This window comes from Lepisosteus platostomus, chromosome 5 (assembly GCF_059453375.1).
Source record: "Lepisosteus platostomus isolate fLepPlt1 chromosome 5, fLepPlt1.hap1, whole genome shotgun sequence".
Lineage (NCBI taxonomy): Eukaryota > Metazoa > Chordata > Actinopteri > Semionotiformes > Lepisosteidae > Lepisosteus > Lepisosteus platostomus.
In genome coordinates, this window is record NC_142615.1 from 67,049,074 (window position 1) to 67,068,991 (window position 19,918).

The following is a 19,918-nucleotide window of genomic DNA, read 5'->3' on the forward strand; positions in this document are numbered from 1 at the left end:
TTATGTCCGCTGCAGTTTTTTTGCAACATGAATATAATTATATCGTTATTAATTTCTTGAGATACGCGATTCCATATTATATTCCCTTTTAATCAAATTCTAAAAGTATGCTTGTTGTCTCCGGTATCACGTTAGTTAAAGTCTTCGATGCTTAAAATGTTTAGGGAGAAATGGAATACTGGTGTGTATGTCTTCTTTAAAGTACCGAGACCAGCCATATACTGTATGTTTAAGTTCCAAAATTAATATCGTTTATGGACTTCACACGCGTTGCAATATGCTCCTATTCTTTTTATGCTCAGGCACTAAGATTTCCCTTCAGAGGTAAAATTCCATATAAATATTAAATACTACAATGGACACAGTAAAGACGTTTACTGTAAATCTTTCTACGACAGACCAACGGACCACGAGTGCCCCTGTCAGTCAACCAATCACATACCGCGGTACCCCGCGTCATCTTGTGTCACGATGCGCGATGCCGTAGCCAATTACCTCCAGTACGTGTCTGTACCGCGCACTTTGAATGGCTGCATCTGTAGATGAATATTTTTGGCACAGCTGTTACAACAAACAGGCAAATAAACTTTTTTTATTATTCCATTCGAGCTGTAGTTTTGAAAATGTTTTTTTCCATTCATTAAATAATACAAAACACAAACCCACCATAAACGTCTGACCATTGTTATTCCTGAATTATAAGCTCGTACCCACGTACTGCGAAATTCGTGCAAGAGTCACAGCTGGTAGGCAGTTCAACGAATATGATGCTTTTCAGGGGCCGAGTATTAGACACGTGTTATCGTGCGGAGCTTAGTCTTCCTCTAACGCAGTCTTTGCCTCGGACCACCCCTCTTGGCACATTAGCCCTTTAATTTTCGATTTTCTGTATAGAACACCGAATATCTTGAGGAAGTCTGTCAAGCAATGACTGCTGGATAATTGAGGTGAAAACATTGGTTCAAAATCAACATCCTCTGCTATTGCCGTTGATTCTTTGAGAGTTTCTTCAAGTTCTTCATTTGACCTTCAATATTGAGGGATATTGAGCATAATACCGTACTATTTGTAGCTTTCTTTTGATCGCCCGTTTTATTAAAATGCCAGCCTCTTTTACAATTATTTAGATGTTTGGCAAGGTGTAATAGCCCCCCTCGCATCCTCAGCTAAAATATTTCAAAAGTACAACAAAATTACATTATATTGAACAGCATTTATGTTAACATTTATATTCAAATTAAAGTAAATATACGAAAATATTAAAATACAACTTCGGCGATCTGTCGTTTTTGCTTGTCAAGTTCTCAAACAATTTTGCGTTGTATTTTAAATTACTTTAGCTGAAGATGCAACGGGAGCATAAGTGAATTCTCCCGCCACCCACTGGAACATATAATTCCATGGGTGAATACTAACTTTCTCGCAAGTTGCCAATATCGGAAATTATTGGAAATTCCCGGTAATGTTGACTCTGGTACTCAATTGTTTACTACTACAAATATCAAAATAGTTCAGGTTTTGCGGAACAATTAAATTTTTGCGGTGATGATGTTTACTATAGGAAGAAGTGCGTCCCTGGGTGGGATCAAAAAACCCACCTTGGGGTTAATAGCTAAACACGCTAACCGATTGCACCACAGAAATGCTTACACCTTGATTTTTTTCATTTACATACTTTTGGTGAACAAAAAAATTCACTCGCATTTCATCTTTCGCAAGCTATATGATTTAAAAAAAAAAAAGTTGTTCTTCAAAGGAAATGAATAAACGCATTAAACCAAATCAAGACCTCTTTGAGTGTCCCAAATTACATGTTCTGTAAAACAAGACAGGAAAAAAAGGTACCGCTGGAATTCGGATCCAGGATCTCCTCTTTATGAAATAGGTGTTTTAACCAGCTTTACCACAGCACCGGCAGAACACTATTCTTATACAGGTGGGTACCCACCCTCAAACCTTTGTTCTCCCGCTACTTTACCTTTGAATACTGCCCTGTCTCTCTCACACCTGAAGAAGGCTCCACGGCCGAAACGTTGTGTTCTCTTTCTTCTTTTTTTCAGCATGGAATAAACCTATTACCTATTCTTATACAGCCGCTTGGACACACCGCTCTGAGACATCTGAGGTCGATGTGCTGAGCCTGGTCGCCGAGCAAAATCATGCCCGGGGGGGGCAGCTTTCATGATGTGGTTGCCGAGTGGTTAAGGTGATGGACTGCTAATCCGTTGTGCTTTGTACGCGTGGGTTCGAATCCCATCCTTGTCGGTTTATGTCTTCGACTTGTGATCTGTTTCTAAGTTGTACTTGCTTTCTTTAGCTACTGTAGTAGAGCAGTAATATTTCTAGCATTGGCTGAACATGGCTTACAGCTGTTAGGAATCCCTGGTGGGAAGATACACGGATCCTGTGCAGACGCAGGCACGGGTGATAGATGAGGCAGGCGAACAAACCAAAACGAGAGGCAAGGTCGTAGTCAAAAGGCGAAAGGCAAGTCGTAATCCAGGAAGTTCTCCGGTAGCAGGCAGTCCGAGGCGAGAGGCGAGGTGCAAAGTCGAAAAGGCAGAAGGGGAATCCAAAATCCAGAATAAACGAGGTACGGGGAAAAACGCCAGGTAGAGCTCTCAAGGAGTAGACTCAATACCGAGCAGAGGGAAGCAGGTGAAGATGGTTTAAATAGCAGTGCGCACCGCACAGTGAGTGTGCGCAGGTGGTTTAACTCATACGGCGGTGTTTGTTAATAATCACCCGCTGCTGGGGCTGATTAGCTCGCTTACGCTTTGGTCTTGACTGCCTGGTGGTCGTGATAACAGCAGTAGCTGACAGATATAGTCTCTTAATATTTAGGTTAAATTTATGCTTTGTACTGCTTTCACCTGATATTAATAGTAGTCCTGATGAACGATTTAGGGACATGGCGCATCTTGAAAATGTTCTTGTTAATTTCAGTTTGGAAAAAATGCACTCACCAGAACCAGAAACTGGTCGTATCTGCAAAATGCGCAATGCAATAGCATGTCCTGTCTTGCTATGAGTCCTTATCTGTTACAGGAGGCGTTGTAGGACTTTTTAAGCTCAGAAAAAGCTATCAATTCATCTTACATTTCTACTCCATCAATATTAGCAATGTTATCTTTACTAAGCTCTAAATAAATGCAAATTTTAAAATACATTTTAAAATAAATGCTATTCCATATATTGTAACTTTTTGGTATTTAGAATTTTTATCTGAGGATGCAAGGGAAAGTATTATACAAATGTGAAAGAGGGTTGTATTTTAATACAATTTTCCATCAAAAGAAAACCAAAATCCGTATGATATTACCGTCAATATCCCTCGATACATTATTTTAAACCAGACATAATGAAAGACGTAGTAACTAGACACACCTACAAAACATGAATAGTAGCGGCTCTGAACTCAATGTGGTGCTGGATGGGAATGCAATACAAACGCCAATGGCACAATGGATAATGTGTCTGATTACGGATCAGAAGACTGTAGGTTTGTACTCCTTCCTGGTTCGTGAAAAAGCTTTTAAACCACACTACTCAACACTGACATCGTAGGGTGTGCGGTCCTACACAACCTTACTATCGACTGGATGAGTCTTCTGTTCAATCTCCGATTCTTTCCGCACATTCCTGCTATTTCACCACCGTTATTGTAGGACAACAGCCACAGACACGAGAAGATACACTATTCCGAACAAATGTCTTAAAAAATCACGTTGACAATACGTTTTTTGTTTCTTTAAGGTAACCTAACTTTTGCCTGTAAAGTTCACATTATTTTCTGTAGCCGCAAATCCCCAATATTTCTGCTGTCTCCTGAGAAACACAAGCATGGAGTCAAATCATATTAAATAACACAACACATCTATTAATTTAATACCCAGATGTGACAGAACACATGTAAGACTTACACACAGCCTTTATTTTGCGATAGTGAATTTGCAGGTATCCTGGGGAGGGAAGAGAACTGATATTAAGGAAATACATATTTAAAGGGGATATACGTCTTAAATGTGTTTTGTCACATCTGGGTGTTAACTGAATATTTTTTTAGCATTATTTGTTGTGTTTTGACTCTATACTTGTGTTTCTCAGGAGACAGCAGAAATATTGATGTTTACATTTATATTCACATTCCCGTTGATATTGACTTAGGTACTCAACTACTTACTTGTAGTTTGACTCTTGTCAAAAGTTGAAAATCTCTGCAAACATCAAGATGGCTAAGGACGTGCAAAGAAACTCAATCACATTTAGAGAAGGTAATGTTTAGATCGGATTAATTCGAAGTGTGTCTCTGGGTGCGTTTGATCTACGAACGTTGTGTTTAACTGAAGCACACTCTGACTGAGTGTGCCATAGAAACTGACACATGTCGTATTTTTCTACATTCACAGATTTTTGGCTAAAGTAAAAAAAAATCGTTGTCATTTTCTTCCCAGCTGGCAGTAATTCTTTTGCACTGATAACAAAGATAAGCATTTTAGCTTTCGCAATGTGTGGAGTTCTTGAAAAACAAGTTGTGCCAAAAACGAAATAAACACCTCCATTAAACTTAATGCAGAAGCATGTTGTCTATAACAGTAAACGATGCAAGAAGACAGGAAGAAAGGCACCGCTGGGATTTAAACCCAGGATCTCGTGTTTATTAAAGAGGCGCTTTAACCATCTAAGCCACGACACCGGCAGAACTCTCTTCTTTTACTGCCACTTGGACACACCGCTCTGAGACACCTGCGTTTAGTAAGCACTGAGTCCGCCGGCTGAGCAAGCTGCCTCCTTTACACGGAACAGGAGCCCTGACCGTAAGAGAAATGAAGAGAAATGGCTTTTATCGGGCACTTTTCATGTCCAATGCACTTGACATCTCCCAAGGGGGACAGAGTTCATTAACGACACTTTTCCTTTCTTTCTTCTTTCTGTACACTTTGATGAAACAAAACGAGAAATCATGTAAGGGAAAATGTCTTTTTTCATGGAGAAAACATGCACCGGGAAATGTTGTGTTTAGAAGAAGTGAGTTAACATGAAAAGTGACCTAATTTACCAGAGCAAATGCTCACCAAGCAAGATCTGCTTTACTACTAGAGAGAAGTAGAGTGAAAGACGTGATCATTTCACGCCGCTGTGGAATGAAACGCTTTTGTCTTGGAATTCTAAATCAATTAGAAATTCAGAGCGACACATAGGCTTTGTCTGCTTAAAAGTGATGATTTTTTAAAACTAAAAAAAATGTAGAAAACACGTTTCTCACTTAGAAATTTAAGATGGGGGTGGGGTATTACTAGTAACGGCACTGAACTCACCATGGTGCAATTAATTTACGTGACGGGCTAGTGGTTTAATGGATAACGCGTCTGATTTCGGTTTATAAGATTGTCGATTCGACTTCTACCGGGGTTGTGTGATTCAAATCAGGCTCCTCAGAAATAGATGTCTGTTATGTAAATGAACCCCACCTGAAAGCAAACGTTGGGTCTGGGTTCCTTTCTTTCCTGCATGAAATAGCAAATCGTTACAAAAACAAAAACACCAACTAATGTCCAATAGTCCAATAGTTAGTCATTTAAGTAAACATGAATATACTGTAAGGTCTTGGTACATGGGAGTGGATTTCAACCACAATTAAAAGAAGGGCAAATTATAATTACAGGCTTCAGACACTTTTTCATACAAAAGTGACCAAACACTCCCTAACTTTCAGGTTTGCTTGAACCTGTAACAGAAAAGCGGTTTGAAACTTCCATTCTCTGATGTCACTGTCTCTAAAGTCGGACGTGATGTTTCGCGGATGTGCAGTGTGCCTTTTCTCTTGTCGTGTTCAAGATGAAATGCTGCATAAGCTCCTGACTGGGTGTTCTGTACTGTTCAGATTACCTAGGTGGTGTACAGCTAAAACCCAACTGCATGGTGTGAATTCCAGGTTTGGCACCAGCAGCACCTGCAAACACATCAGCTGACCTCGACATGATTTGAACACGCGACCTTCTGATCTGGAGTCAGACGCGCTACCGTTGCGCCACGAGGTCACTTGCGACACGTGCTTTTAATTCACCCAAAGAGAAATATCAGCGTCCCTGAAAAAGATTGTTTTCATTCTCTCCTGTGAGGAGCGCCGCTCTTCCAACGAGGGTCTCTTCATCCCAGACCACAGATTATTCCTCCCGCCCGGCTCTCTCACGGAGAGCAGACACACTGTCTCCACTAATGTGTTTACTACATCTATAGATCTGACCCCCTACAGCCCCGATATTCCTGGACAGGATATTTACCACCAGCCTGGTGAACTTCTCATCTTGACCTCTCCCAGGAGGAGCACAATTAACACAGAATCCTCTCTCCATTTAGCAAATAACACAAAAAACTGTTTACCTGTCAAGACAGAAAACCAGGCTGCTCCAGGTGAGGCTTAAACTCACAACCTCGGCATGAGTCCACTGAATATGTCATTTTACATGGCCTGAACCAGGAAAGAGATTGGAAGTCAAGAAGTTATGGTTTTGTTTTAATACTTGCCTACTCTTTTAATTTTTCGGTCAAATCTTTTATTTGGGAGTACTTTAAATGGATGTTAATCTTTGTCCCAATGCACGATTCTGGGCCATGGTGTATCTTGAATAATGTTCTTATAGGCTTCAGTTTGGAAAAGTGCGGTCTTCAGAAGCTACTGAAACCGCTAATGGTTTCATAACACTTAATGCAAAAGCAACGTTCGGGTTTGAAAAATAATATTTCTTGCTATGAATACAAACACTGTTACAGGAGGCGTGTTAGGGCTATTTTAGCTTAGATCATCAATTCATCTTACATTTCTTCTCCATCTATATCAACAGCGTCATCGCTACTGAGCGCTAAAGGCAGGTCCTGGCAATACAATCTTCTTTAGAAAACATTTTTAAAACTATTTCCACTACCATACATAAAGTAAAAGATACCGATTGCACACAACTCATAAAATCTCTTTTCCAGGGACGTTGTAGCTAGATGCAAATTCCAATCGAAAATGTATCAGCTTTAAAATTTTCTTTTGGATCCACAGGACGATCAGCATGAGACTCAAAATATACCTGTGTTTGATTGTACAGCATAGATTGTACAGCATTTATGTTTACATTTATGTTACAATTAAGGTAAATATATCAAAATATCAACATCCAACTTCACAGTGCTAAGGTACTGTAACAGTGCTTGTCAAATTCTCAAACAAATCTGCGTTGTATTTCTAAACTCTTTTAGCAGAGGACGCAACAGGAGTATAAATGATATCTCCTGCAAGCCATTCAAAGATACTTTTCCAAGAGTGAATATGGATTTCTGGGGAGTTGCGGTGTTGATCACTATTGGACTTCCCCGGTCTCAAGTGTTGTTGTTGGACACGGGCAAAAGACTCGCATTTTCTGCAAATATAAAGAGGGTTAAGGTTTCAGCTTTAGCGGAGACAGTGTTTACATTGACAATAATAAGAAGATCGTCCCTGGGTGGGTTTAAACCACCAACCTTTCAGTTAACAGCCGAACGCGCTCGCCAATTGCGCCACAGAGACTGATGAGAGAAGCTTTTCTCCATTCGCACCTTTCCGGTCAAAAAATAAACATTGCTTGCATTTTCTTGCCAGTTGGCAATATTCCTACTGCTCTGATAGCAAAGAATTACATTTCATTTTTCACAAGCTGTATGAATTTCTTGAAAAACAAGTTGTTGCAGAAAGGAAATAAATTCATGCTTTAAACTAAATCAAGCCCTATGTGGTTGTCCAAGATGGTAGTTTCTGCACAAAAAGACAGGAAGAAAGGCACAGCTGGGATGTGGAGCTAGGATCTCCAGTCAACGAGACAGGTACTTAAACCAACTCAGCTACGGTGCCGGCAGAATTCTCCTCTTTTATAGCCGCTTGGACACACCGCTCTGAGCCATCTGCATTCAGTAAGCCCTGAGTCTGCTGGCTGAGCAAGCTGCCTCCTTTACACGGAACAGGAGTCCTGACCGTAAGAGAAATGAAGAGAAATGGCTTTTATTGGGCACTTTTCATGTCCAATGCGCTTGACATCTTCCAAGGAGGACAGAGTTCATTAACGACACTTTTCCTTTCTTTCTTCTTTCTGTACACTTTGATGAAACAAAACGAGAAATCATGTAAGGAAAAATATCTTTTTTCATGGAGAAAACATGCACCGGGAAATGTTGTGTTTAGAAGAAGTGAGTTAACATGAAAAATGACCTAAGTTACTGGAGCAAATGCTCACCTAGCAAGATCTGCTTTACCACTAGAGAGAAGTAGAGTGAAAGACGTGATCATTTCACGCCGTTGTGGAACGAAACGCTTTTGTCTTGGAATTCTAAATCAATTAGAAATTCAGAGCGACACATAAAGGCTTTGTCTGCTTAAAAGTGATGATTTTTTAAAACTAAAAAAAAAATGTAGAAAACACGTTTCTCACTTAGAAATTTAAGATGGGGGTGGGGTATTACTAGTAGCGGAACTGAACTCACCATGGTGCAATTAATTTACGTGATGGGCTAGTGGTTTAATGGATAACGCGTCTGATTTCGGTTTATAAGATTGTCGATTCGACTTCTACCGGGGTTTTGTGATTCAAATGAGGCTCCTCAGAAATAGATGTACGTTATGTAAATGAACCGCACCTGAAAGCAAACGTTGGGTCTGGGTTCCTTTCTTTCCTGCATGAAATAGCAAATCGTTACAAAAAAAAAACACCAACTAATGTCCAATAGTCCAAAAGTTAGTCATTTAAGTAAACATGAATATACTGTAAGGTCTTGGTACATGGGAGTGGATTTCAACCACAATTAAAAAAGGGCAAATTATAATTACAGGCTTCAGACACTTTGTCATACAAAAGTGACCAAACACTCCCTAACTTTCAGGTTTGCTTGAACCTGTAACAAAAAAGCAGTCTGAAACTTCCATTCTCTGATGTTACTGTCTCTAAAGCCAGACGTGATGTTTCACAGATGTGCAGTGTACCTTTTCTCTTGTCGTGTTCAAGATGACCTGCTGCATAAGCTCCTATCTGGGTGTTCTGTACTGCACTGTTATTTCATTCAGATTACCTATGTGGTGTACAGAGAAAACCTGACTGCATGGTATAATTTCCAGGTTCAGCACCAGCAGCACCTGCAAACACACCAGCTGACCTCGATGTGATTTGAACACACAACCTTCTGATCTGGAGTCAGACGCGCTACCGTTGCGCCACGCGGTCACTCGTGACAAGTCCTTTTAATTCCCCCAAAGAGAATAACAGTAATGCTAGACTAACTAGTATTAAAACTAATAATACTACTGTTAATTCTCTAACAGTAACACTATAATTATAAATAATATTTACATGAATATTAACATTAAAACTAAAACTATCAGTAGCGCTATCATCATTAATACTCACATGAACACTAGCATTAAAACAACCAGTTGTACTCTCATTAATATTGATATGAATACACTAGTATTAGTATTTGTTGCTACCCATGACGTTACATCGCTCTTTGTGATGAACGAGATACACCTAGACGCGCACAGTGACGTGGCGCCTGTCCCCGTGGTTACCATACTTATGATTTATAAACACGGGAAAAAATACATGTAAACTGTTACTTACAGTGCCTTGCGAAAGTATTCGGCCCTCTTGAACTTTTTAACCTTTTGCCACATTTCAGGCTTCAAACATAAAGATATAAATTTTTTATTTTATGTGAAGAATCACCAACAAGTGGGACACAATTGTGAAGTGGAACGAAATCTATTGGATTTTTGAAACTTTTTTAACTAATAAAAAAATGAAAAGTGGGGCGTGCAAAATTATTCGGCCCCCTTGCGTTAATACTTTGTAGAGCCACCTTTTGCTGCGATTACAGCTGCAAGTCGCTTGGGGTATGTCTCTATCAGTTTTGCACATCGAGAGACTGAAATTCTTGCCCATTCTTCCTTGCAAAACAGCTCGAGCTCAGTGAGGTTGGATGGAGAGCGTTTGTGAACAGCAGTTTTCAGCTCTTTCCACAGATTCTCGATTGGATTCAGGTCTGGACTTTGACTTGGCCATTCAAACACCTGGATACGTTTATTTGTGAACCATTCCTTTGTAGATTTTGCTGTATGTTTGGGATCATTGTCTTGTTGGAAGATAAATCTCCGTCCCAGTTTCAGGTCTTTTGCAGACTCCAACAGGTTTTCATTCAGAATGGTCCTGTATTTGGCTGCATCCATCTTCCCCTCAATTTTAACCATCTTCCCTGTCCCTGCTGAAGAAAAGCAGGCCCAAACCATGATGCTGCCACCACCATGTTTGACAGTGGGGATGGTGTATTGAGGGTGATGAGCTGTGTTGCTTTTACGCCAAACATATCGTTTTGCATTGTGGCCAAAAAGTTCGATTTTGGTTTCATCTGACCAGAGCACCTTCTTCCACATGTTTGGGGTGTCTCCCAGGTGGCTTGTGGCAAACTTTAGACGAGACTTTTTATGGATATCTTTGAGAAATGGCTTTCTTCTTGCCACTCCATAAAGGCCAGATTTGTGCAGTGTAAGACTGATTGTTGTCCTATGGACAGACTCTCCCACCTCAGCTGTAGTTCTCTGCAGTTCATCCAGAGTGATCATGGGCCTCTTGGCTGCATCTCTGATCAGTCTTCTCCTTGTCTGAGCTGAAAGTTTAGAGGGACGGCCAGGTCTTGGTAGATTTGCAGTGGTCTGATACTCCTTCCATTTCAAGATGATCGCTTGCACAGTGCTCCTTGGGATGTTTGAAGCTTGGGAAATCTTTTTGTATCCAAATCCGGCTTTAAACTTCTCCACAACAGTATTACGGACCTGCCTGGTGTGTTCCTTGGTCTTCATGATGCTCTCTGCGCTTTCAACAGAACCTTGAGACTATCACAGAGCAGGTGCATTTATACAGAGACTTGATTACACACAGGTGGATTCTATTTATCACCATCAGTCATTTAGGAAAACATTGGATCATTCAGAGATCCTCGCTGAACTTCTGGAGTGAGTTTGCTGCACTGAAAGTAAAGGGGCCGAATAATTTTGCACGCCCCACTTTTCATTTTTTTATTAGTTAAAAAAGTTTCAAAAATCCAATAGATTTCGTTCCACTTCACAATTGTGTCCCACTTGTTGGTGATTCTTCACATAAAATAAAAAATTTATATCTTTATGTTTGAAGCTTGAAATGTGGCAAAAGGTTGAAAAGTTCAAGGGGGCCGAATACTTTCGCAAGGCACTGTACATACATTTATCAACTTGGAATAGATTTTTTTAGCTCTAGGATACAGTTACCTAAATAATAATAAGAATAATCATTGTTTAATTTCGGTTTGAACATTTTTTACACTAAACACACTGTGGTAATTGATCGATACAGTCTTTATTGACTGTTTTCTAGATATTTAAAACAGGATCAAAAACAGAAAAAGAACCAGTACTCACCAATCGGTGAAGTTAATCGTTTATTCTACGGTTTTTCAATTGAATTAATTGGTTTTCGATAGATAAATGATCAATAACTCTCCTCCGTGCGCACCCTCCCGCGGTCTTGCTCTCTGATCCAGGTGCTCAGGCTGGTGTCTGTGACATTACAGCGCTCTTTCTAACAGAGCAGAGCGCGTCTCCGCTGGAGGAGACTCCTGTCCGGAGCCTGGGGGGCTTTTCTTACAGATATAACATCCCCCCCAAAAAAGAATACACCGGGCTGTGAAGAGAAGCAAATCATAACAGTTGTAAAAGGAGAGTGACAAACCAAGGAATGAAATTCATTAAACAGGAAAAAAAATAGTTTACTTCGCAGATGAATGTGTTACAAGGCGTACCTGTGTGGAGCAGTAGAGAACGAGTACAAGTCCCTGTAATAAGTGCATTTAAATGTTTTAAACGAATCATCAGAGTATAGAAGCCAGGAGGATCAGGAACCTGATCCTGGAGGTTAAAATGTGTATCCTGGTTTTATTTCCAGCCTGCTCTCAGTTCCATAGGTAGTCTGATTATTTAAATTAAATGTATAACTGTTACAATAATTCATCTAATTGTAAATTTATAAGACTGTGAGACACCTGTGAGAGACATATGAGAGCTGGTGATTCCCTGGGCTGGTGTGGAATCACACACAGACAGGTCTTCTTCTGTGTGATCTGAGTCCCACTGCTGAGAGCTATAGACTGGTCAACTGGTCACTACTGTAGACACGGTCATTGGCCCATCGGCTACTAATAATCAATATACAGTGTACTGACCAGAGTGTCACTACTTGTGTTTATTACATTAAAAGATAATTCCACACTCACGTGTGTTAGAAAACATTTATAAAACATGTTTGGAGATTGACATACAGTAAAGAAAGTAATACTGAAGGGCTGGAGGTCCTGGAAAGGGTTAATAGAAGCTTCTTGCTTCTGACCTGGAACAGAGTCCACAGCTGACAGATCAGTGAGTCTTGAGCCCAGTTCACAGAGAGGAGAACCAGGAGCTCTTCTCTGTCTCTAAGTGGCTGTGAGGAAGGAGAAAATGGGGAGATGTGACCTGAGTCCAGGCTGTTCCAGGATTGTCTGAACGTCCTCTGGTTCTGGATTGACGGATAAAAAGAAGTATGGAGCTTCTGTCCGATTGTCTCTGAGCTGTGAATCAGACTGAGAAGAGAATAATGATTTATTATTCTGCCTCTGATAATTTTTCTCTTTGCCAAGTGGTGTTACATCCCCTTCAGAAACTCTGCACAGACTGTCAGAGTGAGAGAAAAGTAGAGAGATGGACAGATAAGAGCACACGCGGTGAGAGATACATATGTCTTGATTTACTTTGAACCAAGTGTTCATTTCCTTTGTGGAACAAGTTGTTTCTGAACTTCAAGAAATTCATACAACTTCTGAAAGATAAAATATAAGTCTTGCTAATCAGGACAGAAGAAATACCGCAAGAAAATATCAGTGATTTTTCTCCTTTTAACGAAAAGTGGAGAAAAACAACGGCAGTGCATCTCCGTCATCTTAATTTAGCTTAATACAAGTATTCACTTCCTTTTCTGTGGATTACAGACTGCGAAAGATGAAATAAAGTTATTGGTTATTCATGGTCAGTGCAGAAGATATACTGCCGGCTGGCAGGAAAATGTCAGTATTTTATAATTCTTTAATTACAAACGTGTGAACAGCAAAAAGCAACGGGAGTGTGTCTCTGTGCAGCTGTTAAATGAAGGGCTGGTGGTTCAAACCCACTAAGGGACGAGCTTCAGACTGTTCCGCTGTAACCATAACCTCTGCTAAAACTTGATGGGATTTCTTCGCAAGCCCTCCTGAAATTTGCAGGAAATATGGATTTTACTCGTGTGGAACTACAAGTAAACAATTAAGTACCTGTCAATGTCCAAGAAAACCATTTTCACATGTGGAATTTTATCTTCAACTGGCTGTCAGGAGAATTCATTTATACACCCGTTGTATCCTTAGCAAAAATATTTTAAAATTAGAACACAGATTTGTTGGAGAACTTGACAATCCTTGACAATCATTATTAAATGAGCATTATACAATTGTGTGTTGATATTTTGTATATGTACCTTAATTGTAATAAAATTAAACATAATTGCTTTGATATGGATGTTCATTTGAAGGATTTGAGGAAACTATCAAGGATCTCAGAACAACCAAAGATACATTTGGGCATCTGCTATTGGTAAAGATTAAAGAGTACTGTAAGTGTGAAGCTTGCACACACACGAGAGAAAAATCAGTTTTAATGTACTTCATTAAACTGATGGTGTGCTTATCAATCGTGCATAAAATGTACATAGCTGAGGATGGTTTCAATCAGTCAATTTCTGGATTAAGGGCCCAGCACGGTTCCGCTGCACCACTCTGCTAACAGATGTCTTAGTGTGATTCAACACAACTACTCTATCTTTGCTTTCTAAAAGTGTGCCCGAGATGGAAAAGTCTAAATGGTAAACGCAGACGTCACTTTGAGCACTTGGTCTTTTATAGTACAAATCATCACACTCTGCCTTACATGGCGTGTCTTCAAGATCGTTGTGAACCAAACCTTCTGCCAAACTGAATCTTTCGTCGTTAATTCCCAAATCTTCAATGAGAATCAGTGAAACGAAAACCAAGCCCATGTACACACTCGCGTCCTAGCGTGAAAGAAAAATGATGTAAGCATTTGAGAAATAACGAGAGTAGTCTGAACATCTCCAGCCTGTCAACTGCTCTACAAAGTGATCGCTCCCTCTACACCCACTTTATAACGCTGAAAATGATTCAGGAAGCACAGCAAAGTTCTAGAACCAGCGAATGCATCTGCATACATAAAATGTCAATTTTTCAAAAGTAAAATCTTCAGCTTTGAAAGATTGTCATCTATATATTTTCGTTTTTCTCTTTTTTACATAACACGCTTTCGAGAAACAAACTGTCTTGTAATGAAGGCTGCATTAGAAAATGTGTATCTAGCTTTGTTAAATTAAAATCGGCACATCCCAGTGGACAAAAGATGTAGAATATATGGCTATTAAACGCATACTTTAGACGTATAAATGTGCTCTGTAACTGGTCTAGAATGAAATTCAAATATACATATATCATTATACGTCAATTAGACATCTATGATTATATGTTTATTATACATAAATGGCTGGAGTTATATTATACGGATAAATTTAGAGGACTAATATACATATATAGTTAAAGGCCTATTATACATCAAATAAATATTTTATAGGTGTAGAAACTAGTAAATAAAGCCAATGATTTGTTTTAGAAATGTATTCTTAAAATATACAATTATTCACACCTGAAAAATATGTAGTTCAAATTATACATTATATACAATATTGTAATCAACAAATGGCTAATCATCATAAAAACACAACTAGTAAACTTCAGTTACAAATTCTAGTAACATGGCAATATATATAGTAATGACAAACAAACTAATCACATGATCCCGCTAAAATTTAACTCAAAACCACATTTCGATTCAAATATAAATTTTAACATTTACAACTTCTATATTTCCACGAAAATATAATTAATGCAGCACAAACGCTACTTTCTAAAAAAGACAGAATGAAACTGTTTGTTTTTGTGTTCCATGGTGATCCTCCTCTCGATACTAATGAAATGTTTAATATGATCCCTCGAGAAACAAAAAGGAGTCCATTTCCGCCTGGAATGATTGATGCCCCGTGGTACACTACGAGTTGCGTAAGGCTCTGTAACGCGCAGATGAGAAACTAACCTCTGCTTCTTCATTATATACACAGAGAGCTATATATGCGAGCTTACTGCCTCCTACGGGCTCTGTATTTGTTAGCGGTACAAGACCGGACGTGGAGAAATGAAGTGAGGAGGGTGTGTACATTAAAAGGCTCATATCGTCCCTGGAAGGGCTCAAACCACCACCCTTTTGGTTAACAACCAAACCACAAAGACGCATGTACAGCTTAACACTTCTCGGTCTCAGTGAAAGTGATACTCCGTAAAATTTCCAGAGATTCATTTATTTTTAAAGGAAAATCACCAACAGCGGCCGAGATCTACTGGAGTTTTTTCATTCTATACTGCGATTTATGAAGGGTACCCTGTGAAAATACGAGTTTTGACGAGACGGGATGGACATATAAGGTCAAAAAGCTTGGGGAATTGAACTTTAAGGTGAAGACTGCGGGTTCAGTAGCAGCAGAACCTGATCAGTATCAGTTGACTCCGATATACTTTGAAAATGAACTTGGGGATTTAGAGTCAGACGTGCTACCGTTGCACCTTGGGGTACTTAATTTAAAAAAATAGAAAAAACAATCAGTGTTCCTGGATCTGTAATTGAGAACAACACCTGCACAAGAGCTGCGCAGGAAGAATAAAATGTGGTCTGGGAAGAAGAGACTCTCTTTGGAAGAGCTGCGCTCTTCATAGGAGATTTTTTTTTTTGTGAAGCTGATTTGTCTCCTTTGGGGAATTCAAAGGCACAGACAGCCGTGACTTCGTGGCGCAACGGTAGCGCGTCTGACTCCAGATCAGAAGGCTGCGTGTTCAAATCACGTCGAGGTCAGCTGTTACTTTTTCAGGTTCTGCTGGTCCTGAACACGGAATTCACACAATGCAGTTGAGTTCTATCTGTACACCACATAGATAATCTAAACAAAATAGAGCAGTACAGGACACGCAGTGTGGAGCTCACACAGGCTTACAGTCCCCAGCATTGGAGTGAAGAGGAAAAAAAGAACTTTGTTTTTTTTTTAAGAGAAAAGGCACAGTTCACATCTGCTTAACATCACGTCCAACTTTAGAGACAGCTACATCAGATAATGGAATCACAGAAGTTTCAGATAACTTTTTTTTTAATACAGGTTCAAGCAAACCTGAAAGTTAATGAGTTTCCGGACACTTTTGTTTTATTAAAAAGTGTCTGAAGCCTGAAAATGTAATTTGAAAAAAAAAAACCGCTGTTGGACATTAGCAGGTGCTTTTTGTAACGATTTGCTATTTCATGCTGGAAAACAAAGGAAACAGACCCAACGTTTGCTTTCAGGTGCGGTTCATTACATAATATACATCTATTACTGAGGAGCTATAATAAAATTTACACGAGCCAGGTAGAAGTCGAACCTATAATCTTATGATCCGAAATCAGACGCGTTGTTTATTAAACCGCTGGCATTTCACATGACTTGAATTTCCCCATAGTGTGCTCAGCGCCTCTACTAGTAATGCACCGCTCCGTCTAAAATTTCAAAGTGAGAAACATGTGTTTTCTGATTTTTTATGAGTTTTAAAATATAATCTCTTTAAATCAGACAAGGGGTTTATGTTTCGCACTGAAATTCCGATTGACTGAGAATTCAAAGAAAGACTGTTTTCTTCCACAACACCGTATAATTATCACATCCACCAGACTCCCCAACCTCTCCAGACCTTGCTGGGTGAGCAATTGCTCTGATAAATTAGGTCACGTATCATGTTAAATCATTTCTTCTCAACACAACATTTCCTGGTGCACGTTTTCTCTATGAAAAAAAAAAGACATTTTTCCCTTGCACGATTTCTCGTTTTTTATCAAAGCGTACAGAAATAAAAAAGAAGAAGAAATAGTGTCGCAAAAGAACTCTGTCGCCCTTGGGAGATGTCAAACGCATTGGACATGAAAATGCCAGATAAAAGCCAGTTCTCTTCGTTTCTCAGTGTCGGGGCTGCTATGTAAAAGAGGCAATTTGCTCTGAGCGCAGGTTCAGCGCTTACTGAACGCAGATGTCTCAGAGCGGTGTGTCCAAGTGGCTGTAAAAGGTGATGGTTGTCCTGTCACCGTAGCCTAGTTGGATAAAGCGCTTCTCTATTAACCAAAAGAACCGAGATTCAAATCCCAGCCGTGTCTTTCTTCCTATCTTGTAGTACAGAACGTATCATTTCGGGCAATCACAAAGGGCTTAATTTCGTTAAATGCAGGTGTTCATTTTCTTTCTGGAAAACTTTTTTTCCGTTTTTGATGAAATTCACACAGCTTGCGAAAAATGAAATTCAATTCTTGGTTATCAGTGCAGAAGAAATATTACCGGCTGGCAAAATAAACGGTAAGATTATTATTTTTTAACCGAAAACTTGTGATTCGATAGAAGAATCCGCCAGTCAGTCTCTGTGGCGCAATCGGTTAGCGCGTTCGGCTGTTAACTGAAAGGTTGGTGGTTCGAGTCCACCCAGCGATGGGATTCTTCTGCAATGTTGTCAACTAAATGTTGTCTGAAATCAATTGGATTTCTCGGCGAAACCATAACCATTTTAATATTTGCAGGAAATGCGAGTGTTTAACACGTGTCAGGGTCACCGGGAAATGTCCAATAATGCCCAACATTGCAACTCCCCAGAAAACCATATTCACTCAAAAAAAATTATCGTTGAATCTTCATTTATACTCCAGTTGAATCCTCTGCTGAAATATTTTAAAAATACAATGCAGGTTTGTTTGAGAACTTGACAAGCATTGTTACGATAGCACTGTGCAGTTGGATTTTGATATTTTGACATATTTACCTTAATTTTAAACATAAATACTATACAGTCTATTGTAATTTTAAAATAAGTTAGCCGAGGATGCAAAGGGGTGAAAGGGAAAGGTCAGACGGTATAGTAAAAACAAGGTTAGGATTGGTGGAGGTGGTAGGGGTGTTGATGGTTTTTCTCTGTAGAGGATGATTGAGTTTTTTATCCTTCTCTGAAGTGAGAAATTGGAAGAGTTGGGAGTTGAGGGATCTGATGAGGTTAGTTATAAAAGGAAGTTGATGTGGAGCTGTTAGCCGTAAAACTTCCTAACGTCTTTAAACTGCAGTAAGCAAAGATAAAGGAAATTATCTTTGCTTACTGCCCTGTCTTTCTCACACCTGAAGAAGGCTCCACGGCCAACACGTTATGTTTCCTTTCTTCTCTTTTCAGCATGGAATAATCCTTTACTTTTTCCTTTGCAGCCTACGCATGCTGACACAGCTACCCACCTGATATATAACATTCCTATAATCACAACTATGAATGTCCAATGTGGGTATTTTTTCCATTATTATTTATTTTGGCATTGAAGCATATTTTATGTAATACAGAAGTGTCATAATCACTGAAAAACATATTTTTTCATTTAGAAAGAATTAAAAAAATATAAATCACTATGAATTACATTTAGCCTGTTCTGATCTAGGTTTTCTATATACTTTAACATGCCATGTTCAGAATGTCACAACGCAGAAATGCAACAGTGAAGTTTTGTCATTACAAATGTTCGTGGTGAGTGATTTTGACTCTCTTACCTTAGTGTCAGTGTTTTGGTAATGAGGAAGGAGGGAAAAAGTAATTCAGCAGAAGGGGTGCTATTTTGTTGACTATAAATCCTCACATGCCATGTTCAGAGGGTCATATTAAAAAAAGGTACAGTAAATTTTCTTATAGTTCATGATTTTCATAATTTGTTACATTGTGTCTCACACCTTTGTGTCAGAATTCTGAGATGTTTTTTTTTTAAACAGGGGCCATCGCAATACAACAGAAAGAGCAATTAGCTTTTCCCTATGAATTCTCTCATGCCATATTCAGAAGGTCATATCTTAAAAATGGTACAGCAACATTTCCTGAAGTTCAGGATTTTGAGAGTCTGTTACATTGTGTCTCACACCTCATTGGCAGAATTGTGAGACAATTTTATAATCAGGAGGGAGGGTCATAGCAATACGCAGAAAGTGTCATCACCCTTTGCTCATCCTCCGTTAACCATATATTCTCATATGCCATGTTCTAAATGTCCCATTGTAAACTGCTATAATAACATTTCTTGCAAAATGCAAGATTTTAAGACTTTGAGAATTCACGTTTTGCCTTTGTCTTATTTACTTGTTGTCTAACATGCCAGTTTGTGTTATTGTGAGTTTTGAAAATTGGTTTTCGATTTTCTGAAATGTGTTTCATACAAAAATGCAATTTGGATAATCATTACTTACATATTCCCCTTTACTGAGGATATGTGCAGTAATCCACTCGGATTAGTATTTTTAAAAATGACTATAGAGAGCCATCTACAGGCGAAAGGCGGCATAACATCACAGCAGCAGCACTGGAACGAAAAACGCGAATAAGAAGCTGGCGAATAAGCAGCCAACTTCAGCTTCGTTAATACAATAGGATTGGGTGAGGTAGAAAAATATTTCTTCCTCTGAATCCTAACATTTTTGTAGGTGTTCTAGGACTTCTCGTTTCAGATAAAGCTGCCAATACATCACTTATTTCTACTCCATCAATATCAGCAGTGTTATCAGTACTGAGCCCTAAGTGTGGGTCCTGTCATCATAGAAAAACTTGAACGTATCAACTGCATTCACCTGAAAAAATCTGATAAAATTGAAAAATACATCGGAAACAAATTTACAGA

The 19,918-nt window shown here is 39.2% G+C and overlaps 5 non-coding genes across 5 annotated transcripts; 2 read left to right on the forward strand and 3 right to left on the reverse strand.

The window, feature by feature from the left end:
- Positions 1 to 5,969: 5,969 nt before the first annotated feature.
- trnaw-cca (transfer RNA tryptophan (anticodon CCA)) lies at positions 5,970 to 6,041 on the reverse strand. Its single transcript has one exon. It is a non-coding gene; the product is annotated as a tRNA-Trp (tRNA).
- A 1,440-nt stretch (positions 6,042 to 7,481) lies between these two features.
- Positions 7,482 to 7,555, reverse strand: trnan-guu (transfer RNA asparagine (anticodon GUU)). The gene has a single exon. It is a non-coding gene; the product is annotated as a tRNA-Asn (tRNA).
- A 1,609-nt stretch (positions 7,556 to 9,164) lies between these two features.
- Positions 9,165 to 9,236, reverse strand: trnaw-cca (transfer RNA tryptophan (anticodon CCA)). Its single transcript has one exon. It is a non-coding gene; the product is annotated as a tRNA-Trp (tRNA).
- Positions 9,237 to 15,997: 6,761 nt separating this feature from the next.
- trnaw-cca (transfer RNA tryptophan (anticodon CCA)) lies at positions 15,998 to 16,069 on the forward strand. The gene has a single exon. It is a non-coding gene; the product is annotated as a tRNA-Trp (tRNA).
- A 1,574-nt stretch (positions 16,070 to 17,643) lies between these two features.
- Positions 17,644 to 17,717, forward strand: trnan-guu (transfer RNA asparagine (anticodon GUU)). Its single transcript has one exon. It is a non-coding gene; the product is annotated as a tRNA-Asn (tRNA).
- The last annotated feature ends 2,201 nt before the right edge of the window (positions 17,718 to 19,918 follow it).